Raw genomic sequence first — 15,647 nt, forward strand, 5'->3', positions numbered from 1 at the left:
GTAAAACCTTTCCTTATTAGAAGTCATCAGAATTTCAATATTTTTTCCTAATTTAAGAGTTGAAAATTAATTAAATATATTTATGGAAAAATCTTTCCTTATTAGAGATCATCAAAATTAATGGCAACTGATACTTTTTCCATTAGTTTAAAAATTCTAAATCAACTAAATTTGATTTTAAGAAGATTTGAAAAATCTAGAAATAGATATAAAACTATTAGAATAAAAAAATTTTAAGAAGTACCAGATTTTTAAAAGTTTTAACTAAGTAATAGGAATATAATCAATGATTTTGTAAAGATTTGACTTTACAAATAAGAAAAGATTTTAAATATATATAAAAAAGAAAAATAATTGCAACACAAATTGGTTCAAAGTGATGCGTCTCTCTTAGTCTTTGGCAACAAGAAAAAAAGGTACTATATGGCAAACCAAAAGTAATGATCCACCAACCACTTGAAACTTCTGGTGGTAAAACATATATGTTAATGTTTACATTATTCTATTAAAGTGAGAGATTTTTGAAAAGTGATTTAAACTTTTACACTTTATTAAAAATCTCCGCAATAGGTAAAATCATTTAATTTTTAAATAATCAAATTTTACACGTGCGAGGTACGTGAGATTAAACTAGTTATAATATAAACTTGAAAGCATTGAATTTTTTCAGATAATTCTATAAGATGAAAAAATGTAATTAGCAAAAGATATTACCACTAAAATTATGAGGGAAATTAAAACTCAATAAATATCAAAATAATTTTTTTTTTGATGAAGTAGATATATGCATTAATTAGAAATGTTAGAGCAGTTCATGATCCTAGTCTGGCTTAACTACAAAAACAGTTGGGCTATGCCCAAAAGAAGGCACAGTGGGTGAAACATCCCTACGATAGTAAGTTCCTATCTTATCCGCCCAGATTTCACGGGCTACAAAAGGGGGGGGGATCTAAAAACATACAATCTGCAAACTGATTACACTTCACTCCTTCCTTAGCCAAAGCATCCAACATCCTGTTTTGCTCTCTAAAGTTGTAATGAATTGGTGGACCACCCATCCTTCTTACCAAGGATCTGCATGCATCAAGAATGAGATTATATAATAAGTGGTCTTGCTTTAGCATCAAAATAATTAGTTGAGAATCAGTGGTGATTTCGATAGGAAATCATGGTTGAGCATAAACCAGCGCCAGGCCTCTATGTAAAGCCAAAAGCTTCATGTGAATATTAGTAGTATGATGAAAACTTTGAAAGAAACCTCCCATCTAATTCCCATTGGAATCTAAAATGACCCCGCAATACCTCATTTTCCAGGATTACCCTGGCAAGCTCCATAAGTATTCAGCTTGTAATAAGATTGTGGAGGGAGAAGGGGGTCTAATACAATGAGATAGAGAGCCGCGGGGCAGAAGAGTTGTGATTGGATAAATGAAAGAACTCCATAGTATTCGAATATGCATTGCTAAAACTAGGTCGACCATGAAGGTGATTGAAGAGATTATTATTCCTATTTTTCTAGATATTCCAAAGGCAATAAGGTAGTTGAGTGGACCAAGGAAAGAGGTTGTCAAAGGTGGTGTTAAGGAGATACTTCCAAATGCTAGGCCAGTCAGAGGGAGTGAAAATCTGGGTAGTGATGTTGAGGTTGACTCTATAGGTATGAACAAGTTCTGTCCAAAAGGAGGAGGCAATACTACAATTGAAGAAAATTTGAGGAATATCCTCACAAGGATGATTACAAGACCCACAGGTGGGATTAATATTGATTCCCCTATGAGCCAAGGTGGCTTTAGTAAGGAGGATATGGTGAAGAATCAACCAAAGAGAAAGTTAATAGGTACTTTTGCAAGAGAAGGACCCTTTCCTATTTAAGATCTAAATGGGGGAATCAACTTTCATTCTTGGATTGTTCCAGAAACTATGGAGGATAGTACGCTTGATAGCTAAGGGAACTTCAAAATGGATTACATCCAGGTTCCAAGTCCTCTGGTGCCGAACTTGAGAGAGGATGAGAGAGAAGGGAGTAAGAAGAGGGTCCTGGATAATTTGATCAAGGGGAGGGGTAGTTTGGGATCCATCTATCTTTACTGGATGACATCCCTACAAAGGTTCCAGCTCCCGGAGATGTTCCTCCAAACTCTAGAAGTATAGGGGGAGTGATTGATAGGGTTATTACTGTACTTATTGGTAAGAACAGTAGTCCAAAGGGAGGATGGGGAAGAATACATCCTCCAGGCTAAGCTACACAGAAGAGTGTCATTCTTGATACTAGCCTTTTGCATACCCAACCCACCTTCTCTATTAGTCTTGGTAATGATCTCCTATCTTACCAAATGTATTTTATTTTTAGAGTCAATGGTTCCCCAAATAAAATTCCTCTGAATTCTATCAATCTTCTTATGAATTTTACTTGGGAGGAGGGTAAACAATATTATATGATTGGGAATCCCCCCTAGAGAGGCTTTTGCTAAGGTAGTTCTCCCAATCATGTCAAGAAAATTAGTTTTCCACCCAGCAAGCTTTTCATGCATAGTGTCAAGCAAGATTTGAAAGTCAGAGGCTTTAAGAGTGGAGTGAAATATAGGGAAACCCAGGTATTTTCTCAAAACTGGAGCTGGTTTTGATTGGGAAAGTTCTTGTTGGGTAGTAAGATTGTAGTTCCTAGAGAAGACAACCTTAGACTTAGCAATATTTACCTTTTGACCAGAATGGTTAGTGAAACTCTTAATAGTGGTCTAGTTAAGGATGTCCACCTCATGATTGATTCTCCTGGAAAGAAGCTTCATGCAAAGAATTAAAAGATAGGGTGACTTAGGGTCTTCCTGTCTTATGCCCTTGGAGGGCCTAAAGCTGGGGGTGGTACTACCATTAACCAGCATAGAGATGGAGGAAGTAGAAATAAAGGACATAATTAACCTAGAGAGAACAGGGGGGAAATTAAACAAGAAGAGGGCCTGTCTAATGAAAGACTATTCCAGCCTATCAAAAGCCTTCTCCAGGTCTATCTTCAGAAGCATATTTCCTCTTTGCCCTTTTATTTTAGTAAAGTGAGTGAGGTATTCTTAAACTATGATAGCATTATCAGCAGCTCTCCTAGATGAAAGAAAGTTGTCTTGAGTAAACTCAATGATGTTCTAAAGGAAAGGTTTGATCCTGTTAGCTATAATTTTTGTAACAATCTTGTACTGGCTATTACACAAACCTATGGGTATGAAGTTCTTGAGAGAGAAAGCATTCTTAAATTTAGGGATGAGGCAAATATAGGTAGAATTAGCTTTCATATCCATATGGGAGTTAGTGAAGGAAAAAGTACAAAAATCTAAAAGAAGAGGGGCCATAGTAGCCCAGTACTTCTGGTACATGAAGGGATGAATCCTATCAGGTCCAGGAGCCTTATGGGGCTTAAAAAGAAGACAACTCTTTTAATCTCCTCTAAGCTAGGTAAGGAATCTAGAAGGGTATGGGCAGAGGAAGGAATGGAACCATAGTTAGAAGGGTTTAGTTGACAGAGAAGCTTAGAACTTAACTGATCAGATGAGTAAAGAGTGGAGTAATACTCATAAATTGCTTGCTAATTTCCCAAGGCTGATAAACCTAAGTACCATCAACCAGGAGAGAGGTAATATAATTTTTTATTCTTCTATTAAGAGTAGAAGTATGAAAAAAAATTTGTATTCCTATCCCCTTCAAGAAGCCAGCCCAACTTGGATTTGAGTCTCCATAACTCATTCTCCTAGTCAAGGATGTAGTTGAAGTCTTTTAACAAAGTATGTTCCAGATTCTATAAGGAATCACTAGTAGGATAACTCTGGGACTTTTGGATGTCCTCTAGTCTAGCAAGCAAATGCCTCTTTTTGTGAAAAATATTACCAAATAACTCTCTATTCCAGGTTTTGGCAGTGTTCTCAAATGCCTGGGTAGCAATGGTGAGGTTGGCGCCAACTTAGAAGAAATTGGAAACCAGATCCTGAAAATCCCTATGGCTGCACCACATTGACTCAATCCTGAAAGGCTTATTTATAATAAAGGGGCCTGGATAGACTGAGTAACAAGGAGGAATGATCAGAGTGAGTCCTGGGTAGGTGCAAAATCGAGGACTTAGGGTAAAGATGGATCCAAAGATCATTAGCAAGAAATCTATCCAATCTCTCTAGGATCAAACGCTGCCTGTTCCTATACCTCATGTTAGACCAAATAAACTTGCTACCTCTATAACCTAGGTCAATGAGCTTACAGTGATTTATATAGTCCCAAAATTTAGAAGACCTAGATAGATTTAGATGGCTACCCTCAATTTTTCCACAGGCTCTGAGGAGTTCATCAAAGTCCTCCTAACAAGCCATGCATAGCAGTTAAAACTTGTAGGAGCATCAGACAAAGTCATAAGCTACTCACACAAGTATTTTCTTAACAGGATATCAGAACTAGCATAAACAATACTGAGAATCCAAATGGTGGGAAAAGTACTAACCTTCACAGTGACATGAATAGCCTGAGGGGTAATGGAGATAGCAATGATAGAAGTAGATTCACCTTCCAAATAATTACTATACCCCCAGAACTTCCAGCAAAGCTAAACTAGATGAGACAGTGAAAACTTAACTCCTCCATAAGCTTATAATGACCAGTTATTCTTTTCTTAAGAAGGGCCAAAATGGTAGGCTAATGCTTCCTAAATTTAGAGTTATTGGCTTTCCTAACATTCCATACTATGCAATTCTGTATTATCGGATTGGGATAATTTTGAAGGGTCTGCATCACTACCTTTTCTTTCCTATTTGGTGAAGGTGGTTTTGCCAACTCCTTGGCTTTTATCTTCTTTGAGAGGGGAGTGAGTCTGAATATAAAAGGCTCTTCTAGAATAAGTCTTGGGAGAGTAATTGTGAGTTCTACATTTTTCAACTTGTGAGGTAGGAGCACAATCACCAACTCATGGATAAGGTCTATGAATTCTGTTCTACATTTTTCAACTTGTGAGGTAGGAGCACAATCACCAACTCATGGATAAGGTCTATGAATTCTAGTCTTGTAGGACTTGCCAAAGTGCCCTCAACTCTCTGTTGTTGTCCCTTAGAGATGCTAAGGTCTTCTCTCTTTCTAACATTACCTGAGAGGGTTAGGTTGCTTAGGGAGGAGGAAGGGAAGGTGAAGCTTGTGGGATCAGTTTTGCCTCATAAGGACTCACAAAAATTGGACCCTAAGCCAGAAGAGGAAGATTTGATAGAGAAAAAAATAAAAGGGTTGAGCTGACTTGGGCTATCAGGTTTGATATGCTTTGGGGGTGATGTCCTCCTGGAAGGATGGATTGAAGGCCCTAACTCAAGCAGTCTAAGGTCAGCTGGGCCAGATAGGGGTTCTGGACGTGTAGGATTAACATCTTTCCCTCCCAAAGGACATGGAGTGGGATTGATTGGTTAGAGAGGCACGTCTCCAACCAAGTTGAAGGGATGTGGTTTGTTAATAGGGGCTTCGATACCAGGGAGATCATTTTCATTTACAATGGAGAGCTCATGGTTGATGGAGGAGTTAGTTTACATGGTTTCAAACTGAGATTTTGAAGTGTTAAGTAAAAGGAGAAGGTGAAGGATTTTTCCCTTGAATAAAGTATTAGTATTTAATGCATTGTCTGCATAGGGGTGGTCTCCATTACTTCAGATTAGGAAGATAAAGAGTTAGCCGTCGGCATGCAATAATCATTAGTATTAGAAGTGGAAGGAAGAGAAGTGAGGTGGCAGCTGTGGGTCCCATAATGTAAGACATTCTTTTTGAAAAAAGTATTTTCAAGAGAGTAATTAATATTATAAGTTGTAAAAAAAGTATTTTCAAGAGAGTAATTAATATTATAAGTTGTAACAGGAGATGTATTAGAATGGTTACGGGTTGTAGATGACCCGGGCAATCTGGATATCTGGGTAGTAAGGCCCTTTTCACTAATAATAGCGATGGAATTAGAAGTGAGCTTAATTAAGCTGGAGTGGCCTAAATGTCTGTCCTCCGAGGGAATCAGGCCTTGAGAGACCACTTGTGGGCCAGCCTCAATAGCTGTTGGCTTCTCAGAGTGTGAATCGGGTAAAGGATCCCAGTCATGAAAATCTAGGTCGACTGGTTCAACTAGCATCTCTGTTTCCTGAGCTTCGACTGGTTCCCACCAGCAGAGTACTAGAATATGAAGAAAACGGGGACTTACCTGACATTGCTGGTGTTTTGTTACCTGTAGAGTCCTTTCCAACTTTCGTTCGGCTACCTAGGGGATTTATGGCTTTTTTTCGTCTAGCAAAGGATACGATGCACCAACTTTCCTCTAATAGTTCCTTGTGCTGGACCGTAGGGATTGATTTCTCTAGATCCATATTTGCGACTGTGTTGTTAACTTCAAGCAACTAGTCTTTGTATGACTAAGTAAACCATATTTTTTGCAGAGTATCCTTTCGCCTTCATATACTATGGCCTGGTGGTGGTCACTGATGACAATCAACGTTTGAACTGGTAGATCTAGGGCCACTTGGATACAGATCCGAGCATATCTACCTCTGATTGTGGCCGAGGTACAATCAATTTTTATCAATTTCCCTAATTTCCTCCCCACTCATTCGAGGATGGTCGTATCATAAAACTCAGTTGGGAGATGTGGCAGGCGAATCCATATAGTCGTTGCTTTCAATTGGGTAGTTGAAGGGACGAAACATGGTTTCTATTTTCGTATTAAGAGGAAGCTCCCCGCTATGAACCAAGGTCCACCTTGAAGCGTCTTTGCTTGATTCGTAGGATCTGTGAATTTGACAGTGAAGAAGTTATGGCCCAGATCAATAAGACAAATGAGCTCAGACGATTTCCAGAGGGCTTCCAACTTTGTTTTCAAATATGGATGGGTGAATTTCTTACGGAAGGGTTTGACAATGATTGAAAATTCCCAAGACGCATACAACCGTCTTTTATCATCTGCGGATAGAGCAATGGAGTCACTCTCCAATTGGTCTAAGGGTACTTCTTCAAAAGTTACATCAGAGGGGTAGCCCAAAGGAGGTAAAAGATTTGCGACTGTGGCTTTGTAGGAGAGTTTACCCTCTTCCATAAGGATATCATTTAGGAGTGAAGAATTTTGCTGGGATGGTGGCAAGTTAGACATTTTCGAAGAACTTTTTTAGTAAGGGTAGAAGGGGGACAGTAAGGGGGAGTTAGAGAGAAGCCTAATTAAATAAATTTATTTTTAGCTATAACTAAAAAATAAATACTTGCACATTTTAGAAAAATATCAATATTTTTTTTCTATTTGTGATTTTCATCGAAGTATAATTATTAAATATTCTAAATTATGTCATTATATAAAATATCGAATTACTTGTAGCTTTTTGATATATTCTAATTCTCTAATAATATCTTCTTCCTCATAAATAATATTTTTTAAAAAATTATCCAATTATGTGATTGAAAAATCTAACAATTATAAAAACATATCAACAAGACTTATTTAACAGATCATTAGATATGCTAATTATAAAATAAAAAATATATGATATAAATTATTATTTTTATACTTTTGAGCGTGGGCTCTGTATATATATATATATATATATATATATATATTCAGTTAAAAGAAAAACATACCCTACAAATACATTTATTTTATGAGAATTCTTCCCATATATTTTAAGAGTCTTTAATTTGTATCCATATATATATTTAGGATTCCTTAATTTGATTAAATAACAAATTGAGGAAAAAGGATGAAACAACGATTTTATCTATTGTAAATATTTTTAATGAAGGAAAAAAAAATTCAAATCACTTTTCTAAGAGTCTTTACACTTTTAATATACTAGTGTAATTGCATGTGCGAGGCACGTATAGTGTTTGATTATTTAAAATTAAATGATTTTGTCTATTGAGGAGATTTTTAATGAAGTGTAGAAAATTCAAATCACGTTTCAAAGTTCCTTCGCACTTTAATATAATAATATAAATATAAACATATATTTTAGTGTAAGCACATATATATTTTACCACCAGAAGATCATCACTTTTGCGTTTGTTGTACAATGCTTCTTTCCCTTGAAAAATTTGGTACTTTTTAAATTTTTCTTATTCTCACACTTTTATATTTATTTGTAGATTTTTTAAATCTTCTAAAAATCAAATTTAGTTGATTTAAAATTCTTAAGCTAATGGAAAAAGTATTAGTTGTCATTCATTTTGATGAATTCTAATAAGGAAAGATTTTACCATAAATATATTTAATTAATTTTCAACTCTTAAATATTAGGAAAAAATAGTGAAAAAATGATTTTGTCTAAAGTAAAGGCTTTTAATGAAGAAAAAAAAGTTCAAACAATATTTTTAAGACCATTCACACTTTTAATATGTTATAGATATAGATTATAGATATATATAGATTAATAATCATTAAATCAAAATAGTAGTTCTTTTGTTTAAATAAATCAAGAAAAAAGCTACAATCGCTTTTCTTTTTGTTCTTCAATGTATATGATACTTTTTTTTGGAGACTCAAAAAACAACCAACTCGATTCTTAAAAAAACTAAAAAATTAAACGTCAAATTTAACTTTCACTTTTCTTGGTAGAGTTAGTTAAAAAAAAAATTAAACGTCAAATTTAACTTTCACTTTTCTTGGTAGAGTTAGTTTTCTTAAAATTTAATAAGTAGGTATTTAGATTAATAAAAAGTGTAATTAGGTAACTCACTATAAATAAATTTTTTCTATATACAAACTTTTGCATCCACCATGCTTTTGCATTCTATAATCAAACAACAACTATAAGCAAGTTTGGATTAACTATATGATTTGACATTTGTATCCTCCTTTTATTTAACTTTATTTTACCAATATTATTTAAATAAATTAACTCTCTAATGTCATAACTTTGATATTATTTAGGCATGATATCCATAAGAATAGCTTCTCCACTGACCTCTTCTTCAACTCCTTGTTATCCTTTTTGCAACTTTAATCTCCAAGTCTTTTTCTTCTCGTCCAACAATTTCTTCATGACCATCATACGCTTTTCTAACGTGAATAAAGAAATATGATAATTAGTCAAAAATCCTAACTCTTATAAAATGAATATAATTAAAACTGAGTCGCAATTAAATATTGAAAGAAAAAAACATCAGTCTACCTAAACATTAACGTCATAAGGCTAACTCAAATTCGTCCTTCCAATTTTCTCATTTCTAAAGCTAACCTTTAAGATTCAAATCTACAAAAACTTTTTCTCCTCAAAAAAATCTCCATTCTAAAAATAAACAAATATAATAATTAAAATTTGATTGAGTAGCACTAAGACCTTCATCAAATACTTTGGATATATACCTTGACATTAAAGAAAACATTTCTTCAACTCCTTAGTGTGTTATTCTTTTTGAAACCTTAGTCTCCAAGCCTTCCTCCCTCCAACAACTACTTTATGACCATCATACGCTATTCTAACGTGAATAATGAAATATGTTAATTAGTAAGATGTCCTGACTTTTAGGAAAAGAATATAATCAAAACTGAGAATATAATCTAAACTGAGTCACTACTAAGTATTGAAAGGAAAAAAACATCAGTCTACCTAAAAACTAACGTCATAAAGTTAATCTCAAATTCATCCTCTCATTTTTCTCCTTTTTAAAGCTAACTCTTAAGATTTAAATCTACAAATCTAATTCGAAAAATTTCTCCTCCAAAAAATTCTCTATCAAGCTTACACTCTTCCTTATCTACATTAACATAAAATCTCTAGTCAAGTGTACATGTTTTATGTGTATGTATAATGTTAATCGATAATTAGTCTATAAAAATTAAATTAATACAAAATTAATCAACATAAAATTAACTTCAAATTACTTTCATTTAAACAATAGTGACATCATAAAAAAGACGATGAAGTCAAGTGATCATAAATTGATGCTTCATTCTTAGTTGTTCTACTTTTGAGTTGACTAACTCATGCACTATCATTCCTATTCTACTTCTTTTGCTAGTCGCTACCATTCTTCATGTATAAATAATATTCAAGTAAATTTTAGTTATATATTTTTCTTGTAATATCAAACAAAGGCTTCTTTGTAGATTCACAAATTAATACTAAAGAAAGGTTTATCTATAATTTTTTCTATAAATAGCTTATTTACCATCTTTCTAAATTCAAAAAATAAGACAACTTTCAAAACATAATAGTAAATTATGTACAACACAATAATATTGTTGTACAAAATTTTAAATTCTAAATGGGACAAAGTAATCATGCACCATATTTTGAAGACTAAGGGATAATTTCAAAGACCTCACTTTAAATTTGACCTCATTACACTAATCTTCCTTATGGTTAGCAATATTATACTTACCTATCTTATTTTGATCAAAGATAGTGATGAATTTAACAAATGAGCCATATAATAACTAATGAAAATATTAAGGAGATTAAGAATTTACGTGGTTTGGTATGATGATCATATGATTTGAGTTTAAACTATGTAATAGAAAATTCATATGAATGACCTTATTTGTTTGAGACTGAGGTGTAGTAGTTATGGTTGGTCGATGAATCTAGTTTATTCAATTCTCTAATTCCTCTAATTCTATTCGGTTCCTCCTAGAATTGTCATCATGATTAATAAAACCAGCCTAATAGAAAAAGAAATATAAAAGCATGAAATCACACAGTTATTTGTAGACTCAATAACAAAAGCTATGATTGGTAAACTTACTTTGGAGAGATGACAATATCTTAAAATTAAGATTGAGCTCAACACACTTCATAAGAATTCGTCTGGTAACCTCAAGAGCCTCTGGTGACATAGTGGCAGTCCCAGAGAAAACTCCCACTTGTACTTTTTGGTGAAAAAAAACTAAAATACATCATAAATTTAGAAAACAATAATTGTCCTTCGAACACAAAAACATCAATGAGATTCAACAAACTTTAAATGTGTTAAGCACGATAAAGATTAAAAAAACCAAGAAAGTAAAGACTTGGCTTTGTCATAATTTTCTTCGGAAAAGCAAAGTAACTTCGAAGGGCTCTTCGGGGAAGCTAACTATGAAGGGTATGACAATATAACCAAAATATAAATCAGCCATGTACAATATAAAATAAAGAAGTATTCAACACAATAATATTGAGAAGCAAAATTAAATCACTCTAATAATTAAGAAGCAAAATTAAATTAACGAACAAAATTTTGTCATTGCTATCATAACAGAAAGTATTAACATTAGTGATAATGGAAACCTAACATTGGTGATGCACGAAGCCTAACAATACAAAAGGTACATTTAACATTAGTGATAATGGAGGAAAAAAACATTGCGAGAAAAGAAGAGAAGATTAAATTGCAGTAAAAGAATGTAGTCATCACGAAGAATCAAGCAAGCATATATGTACTTGCATTTTTTTTTCTCGAAACCCTAATGCAGCAGTAGCAGTCAAAAGTTTTGAAAGTGATTCGACGTTTTATAATTGAAAATCAACATAAGTAAAATGAATTATTACAGTTTTTTTGCCTAATTTGGGGATTAATCCTATTTTAGTTGGAAAAGAATTTTTTTCCTGATATTTTGAAATCTAACACAATAAAATAGCATGAAAAAGATTACCATAAGCTTAATAATTTAACCTTAATAAGAAAACCTTCTCCATTTAATTTTTATTATATTTATTATTATACATATTTAATATCATAAAAATAATGATATAATTACTGAAAAAAAAATGTGAAAAGACAATTTGGTTTATTACGAAGGTTTTTAATGAAAGATGAAAAGTTCAAACAATATTTTTATGACCATTCACACTTTTAATATATTATAAATTATCGATATAGATTATAAATTATAAATTATAGGTATAAATTATAGATATATATTATAGTACTTTTTCCGTTTTTAATTACTTTTCGCTCTTTAAGTTGCTCATTGTTTTGCGGGCTCATAACTTGCTTTGAATTCAAAAGTTTCAGAAAAAGTTTCAAACTCAATTTAAAGAGCCATCTCTTAATTTATTTTTTAGAAAAAATCAAGAAAATCTTTGAAAAATAATTAAGAGATTTAAAACAAAAATAAAAATTTAAGTTCAAAAGATCCCGGTAAGGGATAAAATTAATATTTTGAGAAGGTTTTTAAGGCATTCGAGATATATGCTAACTTATAATTGTCCGATCTATTTAAAACATAATTTTTTTTGACTAACTTTTATAAAGAAAAGATGGATCGTTTAGAAAGACGGGTCAATTTAAAGAAAATGAGAAGTATAAAACTTTGAATTTTCTATAATGACAACCAAAGCAAATGAATTTCACTTAAGGAGATTTTTTAAACAAGAAAAGGTACCCTATGAAATTTCAACTAAGTCACGAAAAGTTAAAAGTTAATTACGAACAAGTCAAATAAATAAATTACAAAAATCAGAGAGGAAAGGACATGGACTGACCACTTTGAAAAAAATGGCCCACAATTTGAAAATGTGAACAATTAGACTAGTCGGCCCATTTTATTTCTGTTTTTAGACATTTGACCCAATTGAACGCATGCTGTCTTTATACTAAATTGATACACTTTTATACCACATTGTTACACTTTTATACAATTATTGTATAAAATATGTATTTGTATTTGGTATCAAAGATTCATGTATTTAATATCAAATATTGTATTAAAAAGAAGAGCAACAATTACAATGTTATAAAATCGTATTTGATTGTTAGAAAAACTACATCAATTAGAAGAATAACTTTTTTTTTTAAATGAAGCTGCAAAAAAAACAGTGAAAAAAAAAACAAAAAGATTTTTTTAGAAAAAGAGGGCAAGCAATGAATTTTTTTAAAAAAGTGTAGCAGCAATTTTAAGAAATTAGCTAAAAGACAAGGAAAAAAACATGAAGGCAATAGCAAAAAATGGCCTAAATGACTATATTTTAGAAATTCAAAATTAATGGTCACTCGGCAACAATTCTTTTAGTAGAGTGGCTATTCTTGTCTATTCCCCCCAAAAAAGGAGTTAAGGGTTGGACCCTTGTTTAGGCCCAAAAATGTGTCCAAATTTGGACTTTAGGCTTTGAAGCAAAAGCATTTCAAAGTGACCTTGTCCTATTCTATTTGGACTTCGACCTACTTGTCTTAAACTCACTAGATAAGTATGCCCATGCTCTGTACGGGCCCAACACGTATCACTATTTTAAGAACTCGTATTGTCTTCACTTTTATCACATCATTGCATACCATTATCATGGACATATCATCGAATCCCAAAATTATATATATTTTATAGAATCCTGAAAATCCCATACTACTGGATGGTAAAATGACATTGACATATCATAGTGACTATTTTTTATATACATAGGTACAAATAATATTTCTAAATTTTATAACAGGAGATGCTTTTTTGCTGTTGTGATCAACCTCTTAAGCATTCAAGATCAAAAACCTATTAAATTGATTTTGATGAGTAATTAGTTTAGAAGTTAAACATGTAAGTAAAGAGAGAAGATTGATAATTGAAAATCATAGGACAAACAAAGGGAGTTAAACCATGGCTGCAAATTTTATAACCTGACTGTCCTGCTAAGATATGGTTTATCAAATCCCGATTCCATCTAGTTCTAAAAAATCAATCAGCATAGCCCTATTGAAGACCTAGACTTGAACTTAGAGGACAATTATAGTCCTTTTTGTCACGCCAATATAGTTTCATTTTCGTATTTGTTGTATAGGTTTTCAAAAGAATAATACAATACAATTAAAACAACTATCAAAACAGGCTTATTCATCAATATAATAATTGTCCTCTTTGTCACGCCAATATAGTTTCATTTTCGTATTTGTTGTATAGGTTTTCAAAAGAATAATACAATACAATTAAAACAACCATCAAAACAGGCTTATTCATCAATATAATAGTGGAGAAAAAGCCATTTTTGAAAAAAACCAATAAACAAGTATCATCATAGACTCTTTTAAAAAATGTTTATTCTTTTCTAGATTTCACGATTTTATGGATTAGATGAGGGAAATACAGGTTGGAAGCTTCCACTTATAACTAACACACTCATCAAAGCTTTACCCAGCAACCCTTGCTGCATATATTCCCCTAGTCTTTATCTAATTCCATGGAAACACAACATTGGTAATTTTTAACAGTTAGCATTATAAAAGTCATTATAGATTTATAATGGTCCGGTAGCCATGTAATAAACCATTCCTAGCCTCATATAACAGCATAGCTTAAGGTTAAACAACTATATTTTTGACAACTCTTTCCAATTCTTTGGTTGAAAATCCCCTAAGATATGGTTTATCAAATTCTGATTCCATCTAGCTCGAGAAAATCAATGAGCACAGTCCTATTGAAGACGTAGACTTAAACTTAGAGGACACTTATGGTCCTTTTTGTCACCCCAATATAATTTTATTTTTATATTTGTTGAATATTTTTTCAAAAGAACAATACAATACAATGAAAACAACCATCAAAACAGGCTTATTCATCAACATAATAGTGGAGAAAAGGCCATTTCTGAAAAAACCAATAAACAAGTATCATCACAGGATCTTTCAGAAAACATTTATTGTTTTGAAGATTTCACGAAATTATGCAAGCTGTGGACTAAAGCATCGAGGAACAACTAATGAAGAAGACACCAGATATTTTGTTTCTGGTTTTCTTTGACTCCGAGATCGTATTATTATATGGAGAGAACAAGTAGTTTTCACTCTCAAGAATAATAATTACAAATGCTACAGGTTACAAAAGGTATTTTGTATTTTGAAAAGACATAAAATAATATTATGAGGTTTTAGTAAGAGGAAGAAAGGACAGTTGATTCTATATTTGGATTAAGTATATATTTTTGATAAATAACTATGATTCATCAAGTATTACAAATGCTGTAAGTTGCAAAAGGCATTTAATATTTTGAAAAGACATAACGTGAAATTATGACATTTTATCTATAAGAGGAACCAAGGACATTTGAGAGTCATTCTATGTATGAATTAAGTCTATATTTTTGGTAAATAACTATGCTTGATCAAGTATTAACAAACTCAACAAATTTAGTAGTGATTTGCTATAAGATTAAGGCATGACATTTTTCTTCTTTTACAACTATATAATTAAAATTGGTTGATGAAGTTAATAACAAACTCAAGTCCATTCTTGCTATTAAAGATTCATCATTGTCAAAAAATCAATATTTTCTTTCTCGACCATTCTCAGTTATGTGATTTTCCTCCCTTTCAGTTGGAATTCAACCTTATGCTTGTTTCTTTGTTCGAAGAGGATATACCAAGTTTACAAGGACCTTATTTTTGCTGCTAGCCAACTACGGAACTTAAATATTTAAGCCGGGTAAGTCTACCGGCATAAACCTTTCTACAGTTTTATAAGCATAAATTGCAGCGAGACAAATTTATGTCTGCATGCTTCATTTGAATTTATACTCTATATGCAGCATGTAGCTCAGTAGACTTCTGTAGAAGTCAGCAAATAACCATTTTCAAACCCAATGTTAGAGATCTTTTGAAATTTGAAATCCTTACAGTGAAGGAGCATCAAACATTAGGGGAACGCGAAAAGGAACACTATTCAGTATCTTTAATTTTTTTTTAAAATAAAATTAAAGATAAGTATATAAGCAACATATTAC

At 32.3% G+C, this 15,647-nt stretch overlaps 1 long non-coding RNA gene across 1 annotated transcript; it reads right to left on the minus strand.

The window, feature by feature from the left end:
- Positions 1 to 774: 774 nt before the first annotated feature.
- On the minus strand, positions 775 to 11,043 carry LOC107877417. Its single transcript, XR_001676353.2, has 3 exons — positions 10,711 to 11,043; positions 8,928 to 9,022; positions 775 to 1,074 (listed from the first exon to the last, which is right to left on the minus strand). It is a non-coding gene; the product is annotated as an uncharacterized LOC107877417 (long non-coding RNA).
- Between the last annotated feature and the right edge of the window lie 4,604 nt (positions 11,044 to 15,647).

This window comes from Capsicum annuum, chromosome 1 (assembly GCF_002878395.1).
Source record: "Capsicum annuum cultivar UCD-10X-F1 chromosome 1, UCD10Xv1.1, whole genome shotgun sequence".
Taxonomy (NCBI): domain Eukaryota; kingdom Viridiplantae; phylum Streptophyta; class Magnoliopsida; order Solanales; family Solanaceae; genus Capsicum; species Capsicum annuum.